A 25371-nucleotide genomic window follows, 5' to 3' on the forward strand; every position below is an offset into this window, starting at 1 on the left:
AATTTTACTTGTCACCCTCTATTGGTTATTTAAGTAATATTGTAAATGATATCTTTGCTCATGTCAGCCCATTATTTCTTGAGACTGGAAATCTACCTCTAAGTGACACAGCTTACCAGCATCTTAGGGCATTGGAAGCACACTGACAAATTCAATATTTTGCTCATTTCCCCTTCAGAATAGCAATGGGTTTCTGCCTCTGTCAAGATATTTCCAAGAAGACCAGTAGGTTGCAGGTAGGAAATAAAGAGGATGACCTTCTAGGAAAAATTTTCTGGAGAACAGAGGCTAAAATGCAGGTGGTCTTCCAAGATATTTGTATTTCTCCGTCCTCCACCCCCAGAACTCTTGTGAATCACCCTCTCTGTGCATCTTTCTCAATAGGTCACTGGCTTTTGTACAGTATTACCTGTTTTGCTTTGGTTTGTTGAGATGGGGGTCTCAGATAATCCAAGCTGGCCTCCATCCCTCTATACAGGTAAAGATGACCTCACTGGGTATTGCTTTGGGATGTTCTTCTCTATGCTGTGAATGAGTTTTTTTAATTGGTTGATTAATAAAGATTCTTTGGACTGTAGCAGAGCAGAATATAACTAGGCAGGAAATCCAAGCAGAGTTACAGGGAGAAAGAAGGCAAAGTTGAGGGAGATGCCAGCAACCACCAGAGGAATAAGATGCCAGAGCATTACCAGTAGGCCACGGGGCATGTGTTGATACACAGTTTAATACAAATGAGTTAATTTATATGTATGAGCTAGCTAGGAATAAGCCTGAGCCATTGGCCAAACAGTTATAGTTAATATTAAGGTGCTTTGTGTGAGGTGCTTTGTGTGACATAGTAGGTGAAGCTGGCAGGATTTAAGGATCTAATTCTGTCCCCTGATTCCTTTCCTCTACCCCTTCCCAGAATACCTAAAACCTTAGCAACCATGAATTGAACTGCTCTTTGTTCTGAATTAGACTCAAGCACCATGACCGTATGAATAAAAAAATCCATAATTAAACCTGTTACTTTACATGCAACCTGAAAAATTAAATTTAAAAATTCATATATGTCAGAGGGAAAAACTATCACACTTTGTTTCATTTCTGTTCACATCGTCAGTGATCAACACCTTCATGGGTTACTCCCATTAAAGAGGAGATAATTGAAATAAAGACATTTACAGAAGGACAAAGAGTTTAGCTCTGCATGACCTTCAGGAGCTAAGCTGCCCAGCTGGAATGGCTTGCCATGTAACCAGAGAAGCAAAGGCCTTGTGAGGAAATGAAGGGAGCAGAGCTCTGACAACGAATTAGATAAGAGAGCTGCAGGGGTGACTCCCAGGTTAAGATCACTTACTGTTCTTGCAGAAGACTCCAGCACCCACATGGCAGCTCACAACCATCTATAACTCTAGTTCCAGGAGACTTGCTGTCTTATGACCTTAGAGGGTTTCTGTGCTCCCAGGGTGCACAGTCATGCACACACACACACACACACACACACACACACACGCACACACACACACTTTTAAAAGAAAATATCAATGGAAAAACAAATGTCCCTGCCATTGCAATTCAGCCCAGGAACATCTCTCATTATTCCTTCTTTGATTCATAGACCGTCTGTTCACACACACAGGTTTACACGAATACAAATTCTTACTCTCCATACAAAAGAGAAAACTTTCTCTGCCTAGGCCTGATTTCCTGCTGGGTTCTGCTCCAAGTTTTATACTATAGACTGTATAGTTTGGGTAAGGACCCATATCCTGAGGGATGGGAAGGACAGACGACATGCTGCTTCTGGAATGTGAAAAAGTGATTCATTTTGGAGCCTTGCTTCACATAAAGCCGTGGGTCAGCCCTGATCTAGAGATGATCTAGATCCCTGATCTCTAGAAACCCATCTCTCCTGCTCAAGTCTACAATGACTGTCGCAAAGTGTAGTGTAGACATCTCCACGTTTCCATTTCTTCATTTTAAAAAAATGGGTGTAATTATTATCTTCATGGCCTTGTTTACTGTGAATATTAAACCATACAGTATCTAAGTTGGTAGGACGGACCACCTTTAATCCCAGAACTCAGGAGGTAGAAGCCGGTAATCACTTTGGCCTACAAAGTGAGTTCCTGGACAGCTAGGACTACACAGTGAAATCCTGTCTCAAAAAAAAAAAAAAAAACAACAACAACAACAAAAACAATAAAACTAGCTAATGAACAACAACAATAAAAACCAGACAGCATTATTTAAGAACTAAGAGCTAAGTTGGGAGGGACATAAATGCATTAGCTTTCCTAAAAGAAAAGCGTTGTTTGAACTAACTGGACATAGTGTCACATACCTGTAGTCCTGTCTCTCGGGAAGATGAAGCAGGAGAGATCACAAGTTAAAAACCAGAGTGAGCTATGTAGGGAGACTCTTCCTCAAACATGAGTATAAACAGCAACGTTTTCTAGACTGCACATTATTTCTCCAGTCATACCTTCTGGGTTATCGTTTTTTTGCTTTGTGAAAAAAACATTTTCTAAAGCCTTCCCTTAAGAGTTTTCGAATTTGGGCAAGGTAGGTTACTTCCCTCGTTCATGCTTTATGGGCAGCACGCTGCTCTCCAGGGTCACACAGACACGAGCTCTATGAACTTTCTGCTGGGCCACATTGATTTCCATTTCTAAGAAAATGTTCTTTGGTCCTGGTGAAATGAACACAGCTCAGGCTAGATCCTGCCTGCAGTTGCTCACAATTCCCTGTTCCTAAACACCTTGTCTGCAGCCTCACTGACTTGCCCATCAACATTTGCAAGGGCTTTACCTATCTGTGGTGCCTGTACCAGCCCTGGAGGGTCACAGTTGATTCAACAGATAATGGATGACGCAGTAATTATATGTCCAAATGTATCATGAACCCAAAGCAGAGGATGAAGAAAAATTGTATAAAGAGAGGTACTAGTTTTAGCTTTATAAATAGTAGATCTCAATGCAATAACCTTTTTATCAATGGTCTTGAATTCATTCTTGGGTCTGTTTAGTCAGCTGTAACACACCAGCTCTGTGGAGCTAGAATACTCATAACTAACTCTTTCCATCCGGTAGGCTGACACACCTTACACACTTCTTCATATGACGTTTCCTGATTCCCTAAGAACTGGTTATTACCATGACCCCACCTCACAGAAAATTCCACGATACTGTGACTATCATAATACACGTAACCAGTGACTCACTCTTCACTCTTGCTGGGATTCGTACAAGGACCCGAGATTTTACTTAAGAATTGTCACCAGCCTTAGGTGAATGATGAGTGGCCCCAACCTGGCAGCACAGAGTCCAGTCCTGCAAAAAGTAAATCTTGTGCTGCCCCTGACTTTGTGATATTGGCTGGTGGCTTTCCTTCTTCTTTCATTCTTTCTGTCCCCTGATAGACGCATGCAAATGGTGGCACCGCAGCAGGTGTACAGACTCAGTGTCATGGGTATGTTCCTGGGTTGGTGGACAGAAAGACAGAAAAGCTTGGGTTTCGTGAGGGCTGCATGGGATGTACCACACTGCAAATCTTTTGTTTGTTTGTTTGTTGCCTTGTTTTGTTTTTGTTTTTTGAAGCAGGGTTTGTCTGTATCACAGCCCTACCTGTCCTGGAACTGGCTCCTATGGACCAGGCTGGCCTCGAACTCCCACAGATCTGCCTGCCTCTACCTCCTGAGTGCTGGGATTAAAGGTGTGTGCCACCACAGCCGGGCTTATTGAAAGTCTTTTCTGAGAGAAACTGAAAAGTGTAAATCTCAGTCAGGCTGAAAGGAGGTGAAGTCTCTCGTGGCTATTTAATTCCTAAGCAATACGATCGATTTCAGTACCAAATAATGCATGATTACATTTAGATAAAGCCTGGAAGTTTCCATCCCTCTGGAATCACATCCTCTACAACTACTGACTGCAAGGAAACAGGAGAAATGTAAGCACTGTTCTAAGAGGCCCAGGACACAGCGAAGAATCAGTAATTCAATCAGTATGGAGAAAAATGAAAGAAAAGATGAAGAGGAGTGTGCTGAAGGCCTTCCTGTCTGGAAGCCCAAAGCAGCTCACGACTCCATGGTCACATGATCACTTCCCACCGCCCTCCACCCTAGCTTCCTACTACCCTCCCAGGTCAAGCACTGCCTGCCCTTGCATTAGGATGTGAAAAATTCATGCCACCTTTTTCAGTCCTGGATTTTAAGACTATTCACAATTAAAATAGAGTGAAATGTGTATATACATTATCCAGGATGAACGCATATGTAGTATATACATATGAAGTTATGATTTCAGCATTCAAGAGCAAGGTTATGTTTGAACTTAAGAACACAAACAAATCGCAGGTCTTCTCCCTTTCCTTGTTTAGAGTTTTAAATAAACAATAAGCTTAGAAATAAAATACCTTGTCAGTACATCTGTCTTAAAATAACGTAAAACACCCAATAATAGAACATGTTTATCCATGACACTTAAGTAGAATCTATTTTATGAAGGAGAAAGATGACAAATAACTTGCCATTTGATGCTTTATAATTTTTGGTTTTTAACTTTCTGGGTCACTGGTTTTTCAAAGAGTTTTCATTCTTTCCGCACATTAGTTATGTGATTGAAGAGGGTGTCAGGCCACGGAGACATGGGAAAAGATGATGTGCCAGAATTAAATCCTTCTTTTCTTATGGCTGAGTGTACAAAACACACAATATGATTAAGCAGTCCTTCCCCTGTGTGTAGTAACTGATGTCTACTGTGGGCAGTGTTGAGAAGATATGATCATTGATACCCAGAAGACAGTCACACTATTTTGAATTCACTGATATAATAGAATCAGCCTACGCAATGGTGGAATGATGTGCTCTAAGAAACAGGGGAAGAAGGGTGAGGCAGTGGCTGGCTGATTTTAATGAACGAATTTGTTTAGCCAGGCATAGAAGACATGGAAGACATGCTGTATGTCAGTTCAAGAGCACTTCATTCCCAAGGACTCCATCCACAGACAGGGGACACTAATGGTGTATCCCGAGTGAATGGCCAACCACACACAGTCAGGAGAAATGAAAACCCAGGATTGGCCAGGAATGGCCTAGAGGATGAGGTGTGTGTGTGTGTGTGTGTGTGTGTGTGTGTGTGTGTGTGTGTGTGTGCACTTTTCCATCTGAAGAACCTACCCAGAGCTTCACACAGCTCAGCCGAGGGCTCTATCGCGGAGTTACTCTTCCAGTTCCGTATATCCTAATACATTCTATGTGGTTTAACCCTATACTTCTGCTTATTTTCTTGATATTTAATTAATCAAATAGTTGCTTAATTTGCAGTGGTGGGGTTCATACCCAGAGCCTTACACATGATGGGAAGTCCTCTACCGCTTAACTACGTCTCAGACTCCAAACATTTTCCTGTCTTTAAAAATTATTACTAGCTGACATTTTTAGGTGAAAGGTAGAAAAAATTTTCCCTGGAAAATTATTTAAACCAGTCAACTAATGTGTAATTCCAATAATGAAAGTTCATCTAACCTTTTAAATTATTGCTATAATAAAGCTAACTCTTGTTTGATTTTTATTTATTATTCATTCCAACATATTGAATACTCTAGCTTGTTCTTCCTTAACAAGGAATTTAAAGCTCAATTCTTGTATATACTATTTTGCTATTATTATTACTTATTTTGAAAAAAAAGTTTCATGATCTGAAAGGTGATTTTGATCTCACTAGGCAGCTAAGGATAACCTTGAATTCCCAATTCTCCTGCCTCCAGCTCTTATGTGCTGGAAGTACAGGCATAAGCCACCAATATTAATATGTGTGGTGCTGTGGATAAAACCCAAGGCTTCAAAAATGGTAGGCAAGCTCTCTACCCACTGAACCACATCCACATCCAAGACTTACTTTTAATCACAAATTTACATGCTGAAGTAACTCCATATCTAAGGGATCTAAAACACCTCTGACTCCTCAGACACCAGGCATATACACGGAGCACATACATGCCTACAGTCAGAACACTCATACACAAATGTGGTAAATATTTTGTGCTTTAATATTTGTCTAACAATATTTTGTTTGGACATTAACATCTTCCTTCCTGGTATTTTACATATATTTTATTGTTTCTGGTATTATGTTTTTATCGGATTTCTGTATGTGAACATATATGTCTCTTTGTCTATATGTGTTTATTATGCTCTTTCTTTGACTCTTTTTGCTTTGTTCCTTTGTTTCTTCCTTTCCTCATTTTTTTTGTTGTTGTTTTATCACATTTGCTTTATTATTATTTTTAGATGTCTATATGTATTCTGGTGGGAGGTAGAAAGAACGGTAGAGATTTTGTGGGTGGGAAGTTTTGGAATAATTGGTTGAGTGAAAACCATAATCAGAATACATTGTTTAAAAGAAATCTGTGTTTCATAAAAAGAAATTGAAAAGAACATAACATATGAAAAAAATAAAGTTAAGAAATACTTTTAAAAAAACAGAAAAACAAAAAAAACTCATACACATAAATATATCTTAAAGATTTTTAAAAAGTATATCCTCTTCTTGATGAACCATAAATGACCCCTAATAAAAAAGAGGAAGCAAGACATCCTACTCACCATGTCTCCTAGGTCAAGCAGAGTTTTTTACTTCATTTTTTTGACAATTACATTAAAGCTATAGCAACACAATCAAAGATGGTGAGATGTCTCTGAGGATAGAGGGATTTTCTACTCTAAGACTCCTTGAGTCGAATCCATGGACTAATCAATATGTTGGAAGGAAAGAACTTCCCAATGTTGTTCTCTGAAATCTGCATATGCACAATATCATATATGCACACACATACATATACACACATGAACACACACATGCACACAGAGACACACATAAAATAGTAAACAAAATTTTACATTAATATTTTTAAAGAAAGGAAATCATGTAGATTTACAAGTTCATTTTCTCCCCTTGCATCATACATACAAGTGTTTTTCCTTTAATATTTGCTTGGTTTATAAATAATTCAAAGCGACTTTATAACACATAGGTGTGAGGAATACCTTTTGAAACTATGGGAGATGATATCCAGCAAGGATGGTCCAGAAATGCTGCAGATAATGATAGCAAAGCTCTGGTTGGCTATCCTCTTCCTTTGCTATGATCCATGAACATTTTTTTAACTCTGTGCCTCCTCCACCTCTTCAGGTGATTTGCATAATATATTCATCTCAGTGTTACAGCTTGAGAGTTGATAAATTACTTGTAAGTAGATAGCCAGAAATTAATCTTTCTAAATCAATAAGAAGAACTATTGAATGTCCTTATATATCTTCAAAAAAATTACCTTAAATGCAGAGAAAAAAGATAATGTTTAACATCACTTTGCGTTTAAATTTTTATAAGCCCCAATTACGATTTTGTTCTACTGAGGTTTTTCTCATTTCCGAGGGGAAATGCTCTTTAGAAAACAATGCTTACATCTTTTTCTGCTTTAAACATAATTTCTACTTATGTAAATATCTCTACCTTGCCATTACCTATGTCAGTGATACCCAAAGGAAAGTTTATTTCGGATGTATAAACTTTCCATATTTGGGAACGGGAAAATTAAATCAGATTTTTTTTGTTGTTGTCTGTTGTTACAATTCTAGCATAAGTTTGCCCAAGGGCTAAGCTAATACAAACATACTTATTCTGCTACAATATATTTACTCCGTTTATTCTCTCTCTCTCTCTCTCTCTCTCTCTCTCTCTCTCTGTGTGTGTGTGTGTGTGTGTGTGTGTGTGTCTGTGTGTCTGTGTGTCTGTGTGTGTGTCTGTGTGTGTATGCATGAGAGCAAATGTATACACGCATGTGTAGTATATACTTGTGTGTATATGTGGGTGGGTGTGCATGTCAAGCCAGAGTTTAAATATCAAGCATCTTCCTAAATCACTTTTCCACCTTAGTTTCTGAGGCTGGGTCTCTCATTGAATGTGACACTCACAGATTGGTTCAAAAAACTGCCCAAAATCCCCAGATATACACCGTTTCTTTCTCCTCAATGCTGGGATTTCTGGAACTTGCTATCTCACCTGGATTTTTATGTAAGTACAGAGATTGAAACTCAGGTCCTTACGGTTGCATAGCCAGCTCTTTCCCAACTGATTCATCTCTGCACATCCTCAGCTTTACTTATTCACTTTTGGAAGAATTGTTCATGACCATATGAGACACCCTGGTTTCAGCATCTCTAACAAGTTGATGGATAGATTTTAATGTAATTGAAACCAGAAGTCAAAAGTTTTCAATTATACTCCATTGTAATGTTGCAAAACCAAGCATACAACCAATATAAACATAGAATATTTTCATTTAACAAATCCAAATCGAGGATCTAGTCTGTTGGAAGTGATTACAAATGCCAATAAAATAGGAGCCTGGCATTCCCCTTCAGGAGCCCAAAGACAGTGCAGATAGCATTTGTCATTTCAAAATCCTCGTGTTGAACCCCCCTCCCACGTGGCAATATTAAGAGGTAATGCTTTCTGAGAATGACAAGGTCACTTCCTATAGGCTCTTCATTAAATGGGTTCGTGCCATGGAGAGGGCGATGGGAGGTATGTGTCGTGTGAAAAAAAGCAGGAAGATGTATACCTGGAAGGAGAAGGGGAACTCTTGCCTGAATCCACAGGCACCTTGGCCGTGGACTTCTCTGCCCCCTGCACTATGAGAAATAGACGTCTATTATGTATAAATCACTCACTGTAAGATATTTTAAGAGTCGCCTGAAATGATTAAGAAGATTGGGAAAAATCTGAAATATGTAACTGGTGCCCAAATGAGTCATCTTGTAAATACTGGCGGAGTTAGAAAGTGGATAACTGAGATTCGGTAGAATCGAGTTGACCCCTGTTCTTACTGGTAATCCAACACCTAGCATATTGTCTGGTCTGTAGTAAGCACTCAATAAACATCTGTTACAGGATTTAAGTGAACAAGCGGGTCATTGTCAGCTGATACAGAAGGGAAAGCCTGTGAATAAAATAGGCTTCCAGCTCTATCTGAAAGAGTGGCCAGGGTTTGTGTTGATTAGAGAAATAGAACAGTGTATTACAAATGGGACCTCAGCAGAAGTCAAACTCTGGAGAGGAAACAAGAAGCGTGCTTCAGGAGGTTAACAAGTGAGTTGTGCAAACCAGAACTGGGAATGCATGGAGCCAAACATTAAATCTAAATGTTGCTAGGAAAGGTGGAAATAAATTTATGAAGAGTCTTAAAAACTAGGCTGAGGGCTGTGGACTTTATTAGGGAAGTAAATGAGCAGCGGCTGAAAGGCTTGATGGAAATGCTGTTTTAGGGAGTTAACCTGGAGGTGGTGGGAGGAAAGCATCCAAGGACAGATGTGTGAACCACTTGCAGGGGAGGTGAAGGCAGCAGTTCCTGTGGCAGTGGCAGCATTGGGGTGAGGGCAAGAAAGCCAGGGAGGAGCAGGTCTGGGAGAACGGCTGACTCAGAACTCTAAACCTTCGAGTATGAAAGATGGGGTGAGGGGCCAGGAGAAGACAACAGAGCTAGTGCCAGCAATGGGCCACTGCGGGAAGAAAGAAACAGCCCACTTCACAGGAGTCTTGCAGTGCTCTTCTGAGAAACACTGTGTCATAGGCTATCAGGAACTGTCCAATAGATATTGAGTTCAGTTAGGTATTTGTCAAATGCTTCTTTTCAGTCCTGTACATACTAGATCTGTAGAAAAGACAGAACATTACAGCTTAGCCTAGACAGTCTAAACACAAAGATTATTTTGTAATAAAGAGTAGACTGCCTTATGTAGTCCTTTGAATATTGAAGGCAAGAAGCAGAAAGGTTCCATGGTATGCTTTCAAACCAGGGAGAAGCTAAGAAAAAAATCAAACCATAGTGATTGTTGAACTATGTGTTGGGAGGAACTGAGTCAGTGGCTTCAATACCCACAGCATGCTGGTGAATAAGAACACTAGGAAAAATCAAGATTGTTTCCCACCAAGCCTGACAACGTAAGCTCCATCTGCAGCTTGGTACTTGGTAGAAGGTCCAAGTACTGCAAGTTGTCCTGTGTAATTTTTTTCTTAAATTTATATGTAGAGCACATAGCAGTGCTGGACAAATTAAATAGAGTATCTTATTTAACTCATTGTCTTAGTTAGATGCTTAGTTAGATGCTGTGAAGAGACATCATGACCATGGAAAACATTTAATTGGGGTTGGATTACAGTTCAGAGGTTTAGTTCATTATCTTCATGGCAGGAAGCATGACAGTAAGAAAGAAGACATAGTGCGGAAGCTGAGAGTTCTACATATGGATCGGCAGGAAGTGAATGTCACCCTAGACCTTGCTTGAACATTTGAAACCCCAAAGCCTGCCCCCTAGTGATGCACTTCCTCCAACTAGACCACACCCACTCTAATTAGGTCACACTTTCTAATAGTTCACTCTCTGTGAGCCTGTGGGGGCCATTTTCTTTCAGATCCCCACACTCTTTCACTCCTTTATGAGACAAACACATAAACTCTGTGTCTTGTACAGGAAATTAAGTTTCCTGGATGACAGAGTCAGTAATGAGTAGACTTACAGAGAATTCATATAGCCTGACTTTAAAGGCTACAGACGCATGTCTGTTGACTATGAATTGCTCACTGTTAGGTGTGTTTACAGTCCTCCAAATAGATTCAGAAGGTTGGGGAAAAGCAGCGATATGACATCAGGACTGAAATGAATCTTATGGATGCCATGGGACTTAGAAGGGGTTTTTATACTAGAGTCTGTCTTTGTATTGGTAATCTGACACCTACCACCTTGCCTGTATGTAGTGAGCAGTCAACAGGCATCTAATAAACATCTGTGAACTTACATGTACAGACATAGCTTTTGAAGATTACAGGAGTAAATACTATTCTGCAACAAACATGTGGTGCCACGAATTTGCTTTAGAGCTGGAGAGTGACCTAGAGCTTGTGAGAGAAATGTCGAAGTAATTGCAAACAGTAACGAGTACAAAACACCCAAGAACACTGAAGGCATCAGCCTGACTGTCAGGAAGCAAGTGTTGGTGGGAAGAAGAGTCAGAGGTAATCACACCCAGGTAATGGCTACTGTGCTGGGCACAAAGGTTTTTCCTTAATGCACATTCTATCCCAACAACCAGCCAGTCTTCCATAGTGACAGCAGACCTAGGGGGACACCTTCCCTCTGCTCCCATTCAGTTGAGTATCTTCTCTAAGAACAGTTCGAGCTGCTCCTTTGATTAGGAGCACTCCTGAATCTTCTCTGTCATCCTCAATGACCTTCACCTTCAGGACCAGGGACACTACTCGGGGGTGAAGAAGGTGAATAGGGTTGTCTAAGGAACAGGTGGAGTGTGGAGAGTAAAATTTCTGCTGGCAGGATGGAGTGAGAAGGAATGAACCCCGGTTAAGCAAGGTGAGTTGCTAGTACTCTCTCTATCCACACACCTGGGGCATGGTACAGACTTGTTGGACAAAGAACAATCTAGAAGTTGTGTGATAATCCAGGTTTAAGGGGAGAAGCTCTATCGCTGTTGAAAAGGAGTATTTAGGAATAAATCAGAAGACATTTCAGAGAAAAGAAACACACAATACTCCATGAGCGCCAGTGGAAAGGCAAGAGCCACAAAATCACAGCCAGTCTAAGAAGCAGCATCCCTGATGATAGAACTCCTCAGTAGAAGTTGCAGTGGGTCAGGACTGTCTCCCTGATTCTCTGCTGTAATCCAGAAACTCAATATATGCTTACGACACAGCACACAGACGATAAATAGTGTGGACTAAATAATGCATTCATTTTAATACTGTATTTTATGTGTATGTGTGTGTGCCTGCTCTATATGCAAATGGTCTTACAGTACCATCAGAAGCCAAAAGACATCATCAGATTCCCTGGAACTGAAGTTACAGGTGGTTGTGAGCTCCTAATACAGATGCTGGGAACCAAACTCCGGTCTTCTGCAGGAGCAGTGGACGCCCTCAACCACTGCACCATTTTTTTAGACCTCGTAATGTACTTATTTTAAGAATAAAACCAAGCTCACTGTCCCTCAAGCGAAGACTCAAGTTACGACTTCTGGGAACTCGTGTGTTAATGAGCCACCAACACACTGGGAACTTATTTGTACCCTTTTAGAACATGAAAAGCAAAATAGGATAAAAATGGAAGAGGGAAAAAGTCTGGACACCACTGCCGTCATATCTAGCACAATGCCCTGACACTGTTTAAGATTAAGGCTAGAAACTCCGACCCAAGTTGGGGGAGCTATGTTGGCTGCTTATTTCATTTCTTCCTCCTCTCATTTCCTCTCCTGTCCCTTCCTCTCTCCTCTTCCTTCCCTTCCCCTCCCTCCCTTCTCCTTCCCTGTCATGTGCTGTCTTCTCCCCTCCTCTCCTCTCCCCTCCTCTCTCTTTCTCTTCCCTCCCCTTTCAGACAGCAATTCCGTCTGTCATTGACCTCTCTGTGTAGGTGAGGAGGAAGATCTTGAACTTCTGATCTTCTTACTTCTGTCTCCTAAAGCTGCAATTTCAAGTGTGAGCTGCCATACAAAATATACTTTTAAATCTTTACTAAATATACTTTTATACCTCTTTTTTTTAATCTATGAATCTCAGAATCACATCTCATCTTAGTGACACTCTGCCTGGTTTATGCCTGAGAAATTTAGGAATTGGCAAGAGCTAAGTGAAGCCACCATTATTTAAAGTGCATTATTTCAAAGATTACCCAATCAAGTGCAAGTTCTTCTTAAAGACTCTTTATTAATTCAAATCCTGGGTGAGTATTGTAAATTTTTATTTCAATGACAAGAGTATGTACTTAAGTACCCTCTTTTTCCCCTGTTTTTCATCCCACAATTGAGGAATGCTGGTTCAAACGTTCTACGCCTCTGGATGGGTGTTTGTAAGGCTTGAAATAGCTGCTGCTGAGTTGTTGCTTTGCCTCTGAGTTGCCCAAGTGTGTACACTGAAGAAAAAACATTCTGATGACAGAGACTCAGCTCCAAGAACAGTTGAAGGGTTTTGTTTTCCCAGAGCTGTCAGGTTTCTTTGATAGGACTGAAAAGAAGCAACAAAGGATGATTTGGGAATCATTTTTAAATTAAATATTTAAATTAATATTTAAGTCATTTTAAATTAAATGTCTCTTTAGTTTTTTCAATCTTTTTAAAATGAAAGTTCAGTTAGTAACCACTAAATTGAATGCCTCCATCTTTGGGTTGTTGCTCTGTAGAGACAGCATATTCTCCTTTTGGCTTCTCTCCTCTCTCTCTCTCCCTCTCTCTCTCTCTTTCTCTCTCTCTCTCTCTCTTTCTCTCTCAGCATACAAAAGACCTACAGAATACAGCATTTAAAATCTTTGAAGAACTTAGACTTTTCTCGATAGTGAGACATGTCTGCTTCTGGCAGTATCAATTACTTCAGAAAGGTTGATGGGCATTGAAGAAACTTGTTACGAAATTTGCCTTCAATGTGACAAAGTTAGCCAATCTCTCAAGAAACTGTTCTTGTCTGGACTGCTTGATGATATGCTATAAACTGGATATGCTGTAACCACATAAAAATGACTACTGAACTTGCCTAAAGGTAAAACAGTCCTTCAGGGTTCCTGCTTCATGAAAAGAGTCTGTCAAACATTCTTTGGGGCACAGAAAAAAAGTGACTGACAAACTGCCAATATAGGCAAAACATCTTTCAAATTTCCTGCTTCATGGAAAAATCTACCAGGTAACATGGGCCTGCCGGCTGAAGATAGATTTCCCAATGTTACAGAAGAACTTTGGATGACCGTCCAGGTAGCATGATGTCTCTGTCAATTCTAGAGTTTTGAAAGTTGCTTACAATGTACTTCCTGTTTACTTAGCTAATATTATATTCTTCTGTGGTCTTTGATGGAGCAGAAGACTAGAAGTTATGGTTGCAGCTATCCTTAGTTATGGCTAAAAAATAAATTAGATATGAAACTTTTAGACTCATAAAGACATAATAAATAAAATATTGTAATTATAATTCTTGCTTAATAACTGTTTCATTATATGTAATTTTACTATGTTAAAGTTAAAACCTTCCTTTTTAATTTAGACAGAAAAGGGGAGATGATGTGGGATTCCCCTCTGTATGCTGTGAGTATATTTTATTACCATTGGTTAATAAAGAAACTGCTTTGGCCTATTGCAGGACAGAATAAAGGCAGGCAGGAAATCTGAATAGAGAAAGAGTAGGTGGAATCAAAGAGATGCTATGTTGCTGCTGAAGGAGAAAAATGCTGGAACCTTACTGGTAGGTCACAGCCTTGTGGTGATATGCAGATTAATAGAAATGGGATAATTTAAGATGTAAGAACTATTCCTTCCGGTTTCCGAAACCTCTGCAGCAATGAGCAGCAAAGTCTCTCGCGACACCCTGTACGAGGCGGTGCGGGAGGTCCTGCACGGGAACCAGCGCAAGCGCAGCAAGTTTCTCGAAACGGTGGAGCTGCAGATCAACCTGAAGAACTACGACCCCCAGAAGGACAAGCGTTTCTCGGTCACCGTCAGGCTTAAGTCCACCCCTCGCCCCAAGTTCTCGGTGTGCGTCCTGGGGGACCAGCAGCACTGCGATGAAGCCAAGGCCGTGGATATCCCCCACATGGACATCGAGGCGCTGAAGAAGCTTAATAAAAACAAGAAGTTGGTCAAAAAACTGGCCAAGAAGTATGACGCCTTTCTGGCCTCTGAGTCTCTGATCAAGCAGATCCCACGTATCCTGGGCCCAGGCCTGAACAAGGCTGGCAAGTTCCCTTCCCTGCTGACACACAATGAAAACATGGTGGCCAAAGTGGACGAGGTGAAGTCCACCATCAAGTTCCAGATGAAGAGGGTGCTGTGTCTGGCCGTTGCTGTCGGCCATGTGAAGATGACTGACGGCGAGCTGGTCTACAACATCCACTTGGCTGTCAATTTCTTGGTGTCCTTGCTCAAGAAGAACTGGCAAAATGTCCGGGCTTTGTACATCAAGAGCACCATGGGCAAGCCCCAGCGTCTGTACTAGGATGCCCCAATAAACCTTCGTGCTATCCTAAAAAAAAAAAAAAAAAAAAAAAATGTAAGAACTAGCTAGAAACATGTATGAACCATTGGTCAGTGTTGAAATTAATATAGTTTATGTGATTATTCGGGTCTGAATGGCTGGAAAACGAACAGTCTCCATTTCTCTCTCTCTCTCTCTCTCTCTCTCTCTCTCTCTCTCTCTCTCTCTCCTCTCTCTCTCTCTCTTTCTCTCTCTTTTCCTTTCCTCCCCACCCCATATGTGTTCTTTTTCCTTCCTTTCCTTTTTATGTTTTATCTAAATGCTAAAGATTTATCACAGATTAAATTTTTTTCTTCCATAGAATAGGTTTGTAGTAATAAAGTAGTTGAATATTGAAGGAGAAGAGGCAGAGGAAGTAACACGGCCTCTGTGGGAACAGAACATTCCGGGCAGAAGGAAGTAGACAGCATGCCATACTATGTGGTTTCCTAGGGCTGTTTTCCAGAAGCAGGCAAATGTACACCAGGAAGCTGGTAGATGATATCATGCAGTGTTTGCTTGAAAGTTCTCCAGTATGAGAAGTAGCTACTAGCCCAAGAATGCCCAGTACTGCAAAGAACAAGGAATTCAGCACACTCCTGAAAAGCAGGTTCATAATCTAAATACAAAAATCGGAAGACAGAATATGAAATTCCCAGAAGAGGCTTAACATTTCAACATAAAAAAATGTTAGCATGGACGTGGTACTTGTACTTTCAGCCGTGATGGTACACTTCCTGGGTACACAGCCAAACTAAAACCTTTGGCATTTCTTGAAGCCAAACTGAATCTCAATGTTAATTATTTTTTATTTTTTTTTAGGTTACAGATTTGCATAATCATGTAAATATTGTCTACAAATAATATGTATCTTACAAATATATGAATTATAACATATATATCTTTGCAGATAGTCTTCTTGGTATACACACATATATATTTGTATGTATGTGATATGTGTGTGTGATATGTGTGTGTGTGTGCGTGTGTGTGTGTGGTTCCTTCAGTGATTTTCAATGTAGCCCTTGGTCTCAGTAGTTGCTATTGGCTCATTTTATAAAAGTGTTTCACTTTCTTTTTATGTTGGCAAAATGGAAAATTGGAGTGCTGCTGAGAAAAACAGACCAAATGCGTGCAATTGTTCCACACTGATGTCTCAAAGCAAGAGTGATTTCTGCTATTTATTTGCCAGAGATTGGTACAGATAATTTCATTGCATATTGATTTGGAGAGGGAGGGAGGAGGTTGGTCAGTTCCAGTGCAGTCCTGCAACCCAGGCCTCTTCTCCTCCTAAGCCTGAGACTTCCTTCCTTTGCGAGTCCTTCGCACGTCTGTGAGCTCTGGGAACAGCTTGCTGTTTTGAATCACCTTCCTTTAGTGGTTGCTTCACTGTAGTTTTTATTTTATTTTGTAAACAAGTTATCAAGTAGCCTAAGCTGACCTGAAACTTTGTATGCAGCTGAGCATGACCTGGACTGTCTGATGCTCCTGCCTCTCCTTATGCATGCTGGGATACAGGTGTGCACCACCAGCCATGCATGCTGTGCTAGGGCCCAAACCCAGGGATCCGTGAGTACTAGGCTTGCCCTCCACTAGCTGAGCCGCATCCCCAGCCTTGCTTTGTCTTTTATGATACACAGGATCCAGCATGCAAACAAGATTCATGGCATTCTTTGGCTCAGTTATTTACTTCTTCTATTCTGTAAACACAATATCATGATCAAATGGGAAGCAGTACCTTTGACCATGTGGAGGAACATTGTCAAATTTAAGAGCAATATCCCTCAAAAAACACTACTACGCATTTTATCCATAAAAAACCTCTATTTTTGGAAATACTTGTCAAACACATAAACCATTTCAAATTCCTTATGTGTTTTTTTTTAAATTCTATTTTCAAATTACTGTTTTTAAATTTATGGAATATGTCCACTGTATATATTTGGAAAGTTGGATGTGCATGTATATTTATATATGTATATTTACATATGAATATAATTAGAAGAAAAGCATGGCGTGCCTGCCAGAAGCACATGCATACCGTGCCGTTTAGAATTGTGAATTGGAGCTCACAGCGTCACTGCTTCTAATGAAGTGTGGCTTTTTTCCTCCCTAGATGTGCATCTGCTATTTTCTCTTTCTTGATCTTTCTGCCAATTCTGTTTTCTTTATTACTGTAGGAGATAGAAAACAAAATAAAAGGTCCATTTCAAGTTGTTGATTTTAATTTTTCACTTACCACTTAAACCAGTTTCAGGTTTAGATTTTATAGAAGAAACTCTAAGACTTCCAGTAGGTCTTATTTATAGTTTGGCTATCTCATTTATATTACTAGGACCTTCATTCGACTGCTGTAACAAACACCCAAACAGTGGCTCAAACAAGATAAAAATGTGTTCTCCCACATATAACGGTCTGGATAACACGTGTTGGGCTGTGGCAACTCTCCAGCCTAGACACAGGCTTCCTCAGCCTAACTGCTCTGCCAACTTCAACTATAGCTTCTATCTCCTGATCCAACATGGTTTCTCCAGCTTCAGCCATCCTGTTTGTATTTAGTTGGAAGGAATTGGGAAGCACACGCTTCTTCCCTCTGAGGGCATAATCTGAAATTTGTACACATAACTTCCTTAATGATTTCTGGTAGATATTCAGACATAACCACCCTCTGGGATACACCAAGAGAGAGGTTTACACCTCATTAAGTATTTTCTACAAATAAAATGATATAGGCTTCAACACATCCAAGTGTTGATGACCTGTCACAGGTAATGGATTATAAGGTATTATTTACAATAGTATTTTTATTAATTATCTAAGAATTGCATCAGATATATTTTGGTCACATTCATTGCCCGACTTCTTCAAATCCATCCTCACCTTTAAACTCACCCAAGTTTGAATTTTTTCTTTAGAACTTTCCCCCACCATCTAGTTTAATTTTTTAAATGGTCTGCAACACTGAGCCAAGTCCAGAATAAAACAGTACAAAAATGCCCCTCCATGTGTGTGATCTTGGAATTTTTGTTAAGTTTGTTAAAACAATATGACACATTATTTTTTGTTGGTCAAAAAGAATTAGGCTTGGATAATTACCAGTTATGCAGAGTTTTAGCTGCAAAAATATTGAACAAGAGCATTTGAAAATCATGGAAGACATAGATCCATTCTTTGGGTAAAACGGTCTTACAGTTATCTGAACAATTACAGTGCCTGGTCTTACTCTCTAAATTCCCTTATAATATTGCAATGACCAGAAACAGCTACCCACATATCTAATAATCAGCCTACGGTCCAGGGGGCCAGGTCATGCTGACAGTGTTAGAGCTACAGGATTCATTGACACATGGTCTAACGCTCAGTATTTCAAGATAACACATTACCCATATCATGCAATGGTTTCCTGCACAGTGACCACAGTCCCTGACTCAGGATCTACATTGTGCCCCTCCATCACCTCACGCTGCACTTTCTAGACACTTCTGAGGACAGCCTGTCAGTCCTGTGCTCTTTATGTAGACTGCTCTCATAACACAGCCCTAAGAGATAGGGAGTGTATGTCCTTTACACATAAAGATCGTCCCTGGCTCTCCAGGATTGAAGAGGCAGACTGAGCATGTAGGGAGCCTGGCTATTCCTCTTTTTATTCTATATTCTGAACATAGGTGCTTTCTACTTTACAGATTCACTACGATTGCTGTAGTTATAGCTATTATACCTATATAACATCAATAAGATGGGAAAAGTTAATTTTTGTTTGTTTGTTTGTTAAACGATGGTCCCTTTCTCTTTGGAGGCAAATCTCAAAGTGGGGCAACTTTTTCCACACCCTTTCCCAGAAGGTAGTGTTGCATTCTTTCCATTTGAGAGCTGTTCTTGTGAGTTACTCTAAGCACGTGTTGTGAAATAAGCCCTAACTAAAATCTATCTCCAAATGCTCTGGGATTTGCCCGTGTGGCCCCATTAAGACTGAGTAAGTTCTGGAATTTTCTTTTTCCCATCAATACAAGTGAGAGAAGGTTGAATAGCAAAATTCAAGTTCCCCGGTTCCGGAACCCACTAGAATTGGAGCTCTTGCTCAGGATTTCTAAAGAGGACACTGAGTCTTAAAATTTTAAATTGGGAGCAGGGGACTTTGGGAGAGGATTAAAGGAGAGGGGAAAGGTAAGAGTGGAGCAGAGAAAAATGTAGAGCTTAATAAAATTTAATAAAATTTTTTTAATTGCTTTTTGTTGATTGTTTTGTTTTGTTTTTCATTTGAATGAATGATTTTTCTCTTAAGAATTAATTTCAATTTTACAATGTCAGGAACATAGAATTGAATGAAAAACGTTCACAATGAGTTTTTGGCATCATTATTTTAAGTAAGTATGTGTCAAATACTCACCACATGCTGGACACTTATTAGACATTCAAACAGGATGATGAGGGATGATTGGCGGACCATCTTCCTTCATGGAAAATAAAGACAGATATATGACTATTATAACTTAAATAACGTGAAAAACTGTAAATGCCTCAATAGGAGGAGAAGGGAGGTGACCACAATTAAGTAGGGTAACCTGCAAAGGTTGGACAGCTTTGCAAGACAATGACCTGGCTGTGCAAATTGTAAGAACAGGGAAAACATTCTAGAATGTTCCAAACATAGAGGACAGCCTGTGAAAGACCCTAAGGAGTCCAGGGAGACAGTGTCAAAGAGCAGAGTCCATTTACTTTAGAGTTTAGCCTAAACTCTAAACTAAAGAGTACATTAAGGAATTTAGAAGAGAAAGAATTAGGCCTACTGGTCATCAGCCCGCCATCACTTTTGCCTGTGTGGGAAGGAGTCCGAGAGCAACCGCTCCTAAACCCTGTAATATTTAAAGTACAATTACATCTGAATACGACCTACAATACGCCAGTGAGTAATTGTGCTTTTAGGTCTGACTGTACACCCAGCATGGGAGAAAAATAGCGAACTGGATCAACGATCTCCCACAATCTCCTCAGTACCCTAAAAGCAGCCCTTGTTTCTTGAGCATACACACAGAAATAATGCTGAACAGTTCTCAGATTGCATTGTTACTGCTTCTTATTACATTTACAACTTGACTTCCCTGTGCCAGTAGCTACAATGAGACCAATGTCAACAGAGTTGTTTCTGTCTTTTCCAAATACCCTGAATCCCTTATTTAAGCCAGGTCACAGATGGGGGCTTGGTACCAGATTGTAGATAGTTGTAGGAGATTAAAAGAGCATTCAATTTGGACTTTGCTAGTATATTCTGAGATCTTGCTCTCACCAGCCCACAGAAATCTTGAACTCTGCCCTCTTCACACACCCACCTTCAGAAACACTTCAGTCTAAATAAGGGACCAACTCCCAGATGGCTGAGAGAAACTCTGCGCTTTCTAGAGATGGTAATAAAATTATTTCAGCTCAGCAAGAAAAGAAAACAGCCCTGAAGAGATAGCTCAGCTGTTTGTGAAGTATTGTAAGCATAAACTCCTGGATTCTGATCTTGGGCACCCACATTAAAGCTGGGTATAGTCATGTACATCTGTCCATCTGTACATGACTAGCTCCAGAGGGATAGAACCAGAAGGATCAGTGGCCACTAGGTACAGAGATAGACCCTGATGCAAAAGATAAGCCATAGTCGACTATTTGCAATACCAACCTCTGACCTCAGCACGCACACGTGGCATATTTATGCACAAACATATTGCTTTCAACACACACACACACACACACCAAGCCAGGCATGGTGTCATGCCCTCTCATCACAGCTCTGGGAAGTAGAGACACTCATACTTCTGGTGCCTACTTAGGTTATTGTTGTATTCACAATCCATCCAGTGAAAAACCTTGTCTGACTGTCATACACATACATCCCACACCCTCCACATTCACATATGAACCCCTGCACACATGAACATACATGCATATGCACCATGTACCCAAAAGAAAAGAGAATGCTGTGGCAACAATTTATTTATAATGAACTTGTGTGCCATGTTAAGAAAGTCTTTTTGCTGTTGTTTGTAATCGTTTCTGGTGCCTGGTTGGGATTCAAAGCTTTGTGAGGGATGGGCGACCTGTCTACCTGTCAGCTCCATCTGTAGCCCCAGACAGTCTTCACAGCAGCAAAGCCTTAAGATAAACAAAGTAACTTCCCCGGACATAAGGCTTGACGTTAAACTGATTCTGTCTCTGCTGCAGAGCAGACTCTGGAAACTCTGGAAACTGAAGAATCTTCCACAGCCTAGCATTCTCACCCCACACCTCAAGCTTGGTACCCTATGATTTTCTCCTTGGTGATGGTAACCACTGCTCTGGTCCATGGTCACAGGCACAGCCCTAGCAACTGTGAGAAGGTGAATGAACAGAATGAAGCAAGGGCCCCATCCCAACTGCCTCCTGCAGGAGCAGAGGACACTAATTCTAATGTCCCAGACAGACACATTCTAGAATTGGGTTATAGCTCAGATGATATAGTGCTTGCCAAGAAGGAAGCCCTGGACTTAATCCCCAGTCATGCAGAAGCCAGAAAGCGTGGCACACATCTGAAACCTCAACTCAGGAAGGAGAGGGTAAAGGATCAGAAGTTCAAGGTCATCCTTAGCTGTGTAAGGAGGTGAAGGGTGGATGATCAGGAGTTCAGTGTCGGGGTTATCTTTAGAGTGAGCTCAAGGCCAGCTTAAACTACATAACACACATTGTATACACACACACATACACACACACGCACGCACACATGCACAATTGAATGAAGAAAAGGAAATAAAGGAGCATTTATATCTGCTTTTAGAATCTAAATTTGCTTCCACAATCAGCAGGGTTTCGAATTCTTTCCAAGAGCTCATTAAATAGGAAGCATGAATGCTTATCTACAGGGATAAATAAGATTATTTTCATTTGGCAAAAATATGTTCACTGACCATCATGGTTCCTATTTTGGTTAATAAATATATGTTTAAATCTAACAGAAATTAAAAAAGAAAAACAGGTAAAGCTGTCAGTTACGTGGTAGGATTGACAAAAAATTAATCAGGAGGCATTTGCATTTTTCTAAACCCATTCCCACCAGCACTAATGTACATTTGGTAAAAGAGCTTTATGTCTAAGGTTTCTCTCTCTGACTTCATCCTTCCTTCTTCTCTACCTGAAATATATTTTTGGTCACGTTACTGAGCCCTGACTATTCTGTTTCACTAACAAATGTCCCTATTATCTCTTCCATGTCTCCCTACTAGGAAGGGCATCTACAGGGAGCCAACAGCCAACACACCAGGAGCTGAGGCCAAGCTCTGTAGTAGATAGCCTTTGATACAATTAGACCTTCTACAACCCTGAAGCAACCTGAAGCAACCCTGACACAAAGTCAGGGTTTCCAGAAAGAAGTTCTGATCTTGCTTGTAATTTAGTAACAACTCTTTATCCCCTTCCCACAATCTTCTTCCTGTCACCTGGTCTTCAAGGCTAAAAGTCCTTGCCTAACACTCATATGACAACTAGGAAAAAAAACTTAGAAATGCTTATACTAAGGCGTAAAAACGAGGAATTAGAACCATCACGAATGCAGTCACACCATGTCAAGCTGATGAATGACATGGGCTTGGGTCCTTTTAGCAGACCAGGCCTTCTTCACCACCCCACTCTCCCCAGGTAGAGAGGAAAAGTTATTTTAGCCAAATTGATGATTCAGTCACGTGTGGTAATCTAAGTCTAAGCCCGGTCTTTATGTAATTTAGTTTCTGTCTTGGTGAGTCAGAAATGTTTGTCAGATGTGTGTCTTCTTCACCTGGATTCATGTGAAGAGAGGCCTATGCAATCTCAGAGGGTGGAGCCATGTGGTTCACAGGAGGGATCCTCCAAAGGTATCCCTTCCCCGAAGTGACTGTCCTGAATAGTCTAGAAGCTGCCTTGGGTGACATGACTTGTGTTTCTTCACTGGACCATGAGTGTTCCGGGCATCGTCGCCCCTTGCAGAGCCTCCTCCCTCCCCACATTTGCTGACTTTTAGGTCTTCCTTAGCAGCTGACTAAGATTCCCATGTATGCCTTTGTCTGCAGTGGCCGGTTTCATTCCCTCTGGACAAGTTTCTGTGGTGAAGTTGCTAGACTACCTCATTTCTCAGCATACTGCCAACTTCTGAGGAGTGACCACTCCACTCCAGAACTGGGGACTAGAGGGCCATAAATGTAGATGTTTCTTTTCTTTTCTTTTCTTTTTTCTTTCTTTCTTTTTAAGTAGCCAGAATTAGTCTACTTTTAAAAGATGATTTCCAAGGTCTTTCTTGGAAGGGCAAAAGTTTGGGTTGCTTCAATCCTACCCCTACCCCGTCTTCTAGGACTTCTCCCTACTTATTTCACGCTCAACCCCCATCATCAGGGACTGCTCAGGAGACGGAAAACAGAACTTCTGGCCCGGTGTACATTCCACTCAGCTATCAATGAGAACTTAGGGATCAGGAATTTCCCACCTCCCCAATTCACCCAGCTTTCACTCTCTGGTTCTGTTTGTCGGCCCTGATTCTCAATGGTTACAGAAATGAAAGAATTTGAAAAATCCAACTTCCTGACTGTTGTCTTGGAAAAGCAGTCAAAAAGTGGCAGCCTTTGAGATTCAAAGCAAACCCTCTGCAGGCGTCTTTGTTCTAAACTCGGACCAGCAGCTTCTTCTTCCCAGGAGCCTCCTCCTCAGGAGGCGGATGTTTGCAAAGCGGGAACCTGATGGCAGGGTAAACGCCAGGAGTTTGCTCTGCTATTTCAAATGACTTCAAAATAATTCCCATTGTAATCCCACAACTGCTGGCTCATTGGGCTCCAACTATATAACAGACCTCAGGGCATCGGTACCATTGTTATTTTACTTACCTTTTTGTTGTTGTTGTTTTAATACGACCCTATAACGAAAGTAATCACACATGGAGAGGAGAACCTAAGAATGCTGTGAAGAGGTGTTAAGGGATTTTCCGAGTCCCTCGGTCTAGAATAGTTCTTCTCTGAATGACTACAGTCCTGAGAGGTATGCTCCTAAGGAAAGGGATTCACAACAAAACAAAGCTCAATTCCTCCTATTCTATGTCTTTCCTTTTCTTTCTCTTCCATTTTAATGCTCACCATAATCAACTGAATTGGCTTTAGGATTCAGGCAAAGCTCATGATTGGCATTTTAAAAATGCTGCTTTACTGCCCCCACCTTCCCTATCACAGAATTCAAACTGAAATTGCTCCCAGTTGGAAATCCGGCTAAGGTGATTTGTGTGTGTGTGTGTGTGTGTGTGTGTGTGTGTGTGTGTGTGTGTGCAAGTTGTAATTGGGAGAGCTTGTGTATGAAAGACTTGAAGTAAGCTAAGTAGTGAATAAGACGTCAATTAAATGCTGCTAAGTAGTTTTAAAGCTACTTAGGATGAGGAAATCCTGGAGCTGAAGAAGTATAGTCAGGCTGGAAGATTTGCCCCTTGTAAGAGGTTTTAAAGTCTTCTTAACTTTAGCTTTGCAGAAATTTCGTGTAAATGTTTGTACCCTTAATTTTGAGCTGTAGGGCTTTTGTAGCTCCAGATCTTTGTTGCTAAAGGTTTAGGTAGAAACATAAAACTGCCTTCTTGGAACTTTTACTCCAAGATTTCAAAACAATTTCAGAAGAGATTTCATGATTTGTGGCTTCTTGGAGGAGAAAGGACTTTAGTGATACTCCACGATGTATAATAAACAAAATAAGCTTGGAGTTTTGATAATACCAATCAATAATTTTGAGAAGGATGAATGACATTGCAGGGACTAGAAGGTTCAAAAAGTGTCAATGATTATAAAACCTAGTAACGACAAAAACAAACAAACAAAAAAACCCAGAAATGTCTCTGCCTCTGCCTCTTTCCACTCTTGTAGACTGGTCTACGATCCCTTAGACTGGATTCACCTCAACCAAGAACCAAGTCCTTGGCCTTGTTTACTTTGTTTGCTGGTCCTCACTAAATCATGCCCCTGGTCTCTGAGACATTACTGAAGGTACCAGGATGTGGTTACAAAGTGGATTAGAATTAACATTCTGAAAGACCTGATGCGTCAGTTACTGATGTGGTGGGTGGGTGGAGCTTTTAGGGAGTGATTTGTAGCATAAGTAATTATTAGACAAGGCAGACACTTTAGAAAACAGGATGAACAAGGTAAAGTTAAGAATGCTAAGATAGGTTTTGTGAGATTAGAATTCTGATCCATATAATCTTTGTGGGAAAATAGCCTAATTCCTTGGCATTTGCAGGCCTCCAATTGGTCGCCTACAAATGTCTCCTGCAGCTCATCACCTGTGATATGGCTCAAAAGATCCATGCTGTGTCAAATA

The 25371-nt window shown here is 40.6% G+C and overlaps 1 protein-coding gene and 1 pseudogene across 1 annotated transcript in view; both read left to right on the forward strand.

The window, feature by feature from the left end:
• The window catches only part of Adgrl2 (adhesion G protein-coupled receptor L2), a 618755-nt gene that overhangs the window by 203731 nt on the left and 389653 nt on the right, over positions 1-25371 (forward strand). The window lies entirely within an intron of this gene.
• On the forward strand, positions 14348-15049 carry LOC148119315 (large ribosomal subunit protein uL1 pseudogene; annotated as a pseudogene).

This window comes from Myodes glareolus, chromosome 17, assembly GCF_982192425.1.
Source record: "Myodes glareolus chromosome 17, mMyoGla1.1, whole genome shotgun sequence".
NCBI lineage: Eukaryota > Metazoa > Chordata > Mammalia > Rodentia > Cricetidae > Myodes > Myodes glareolus.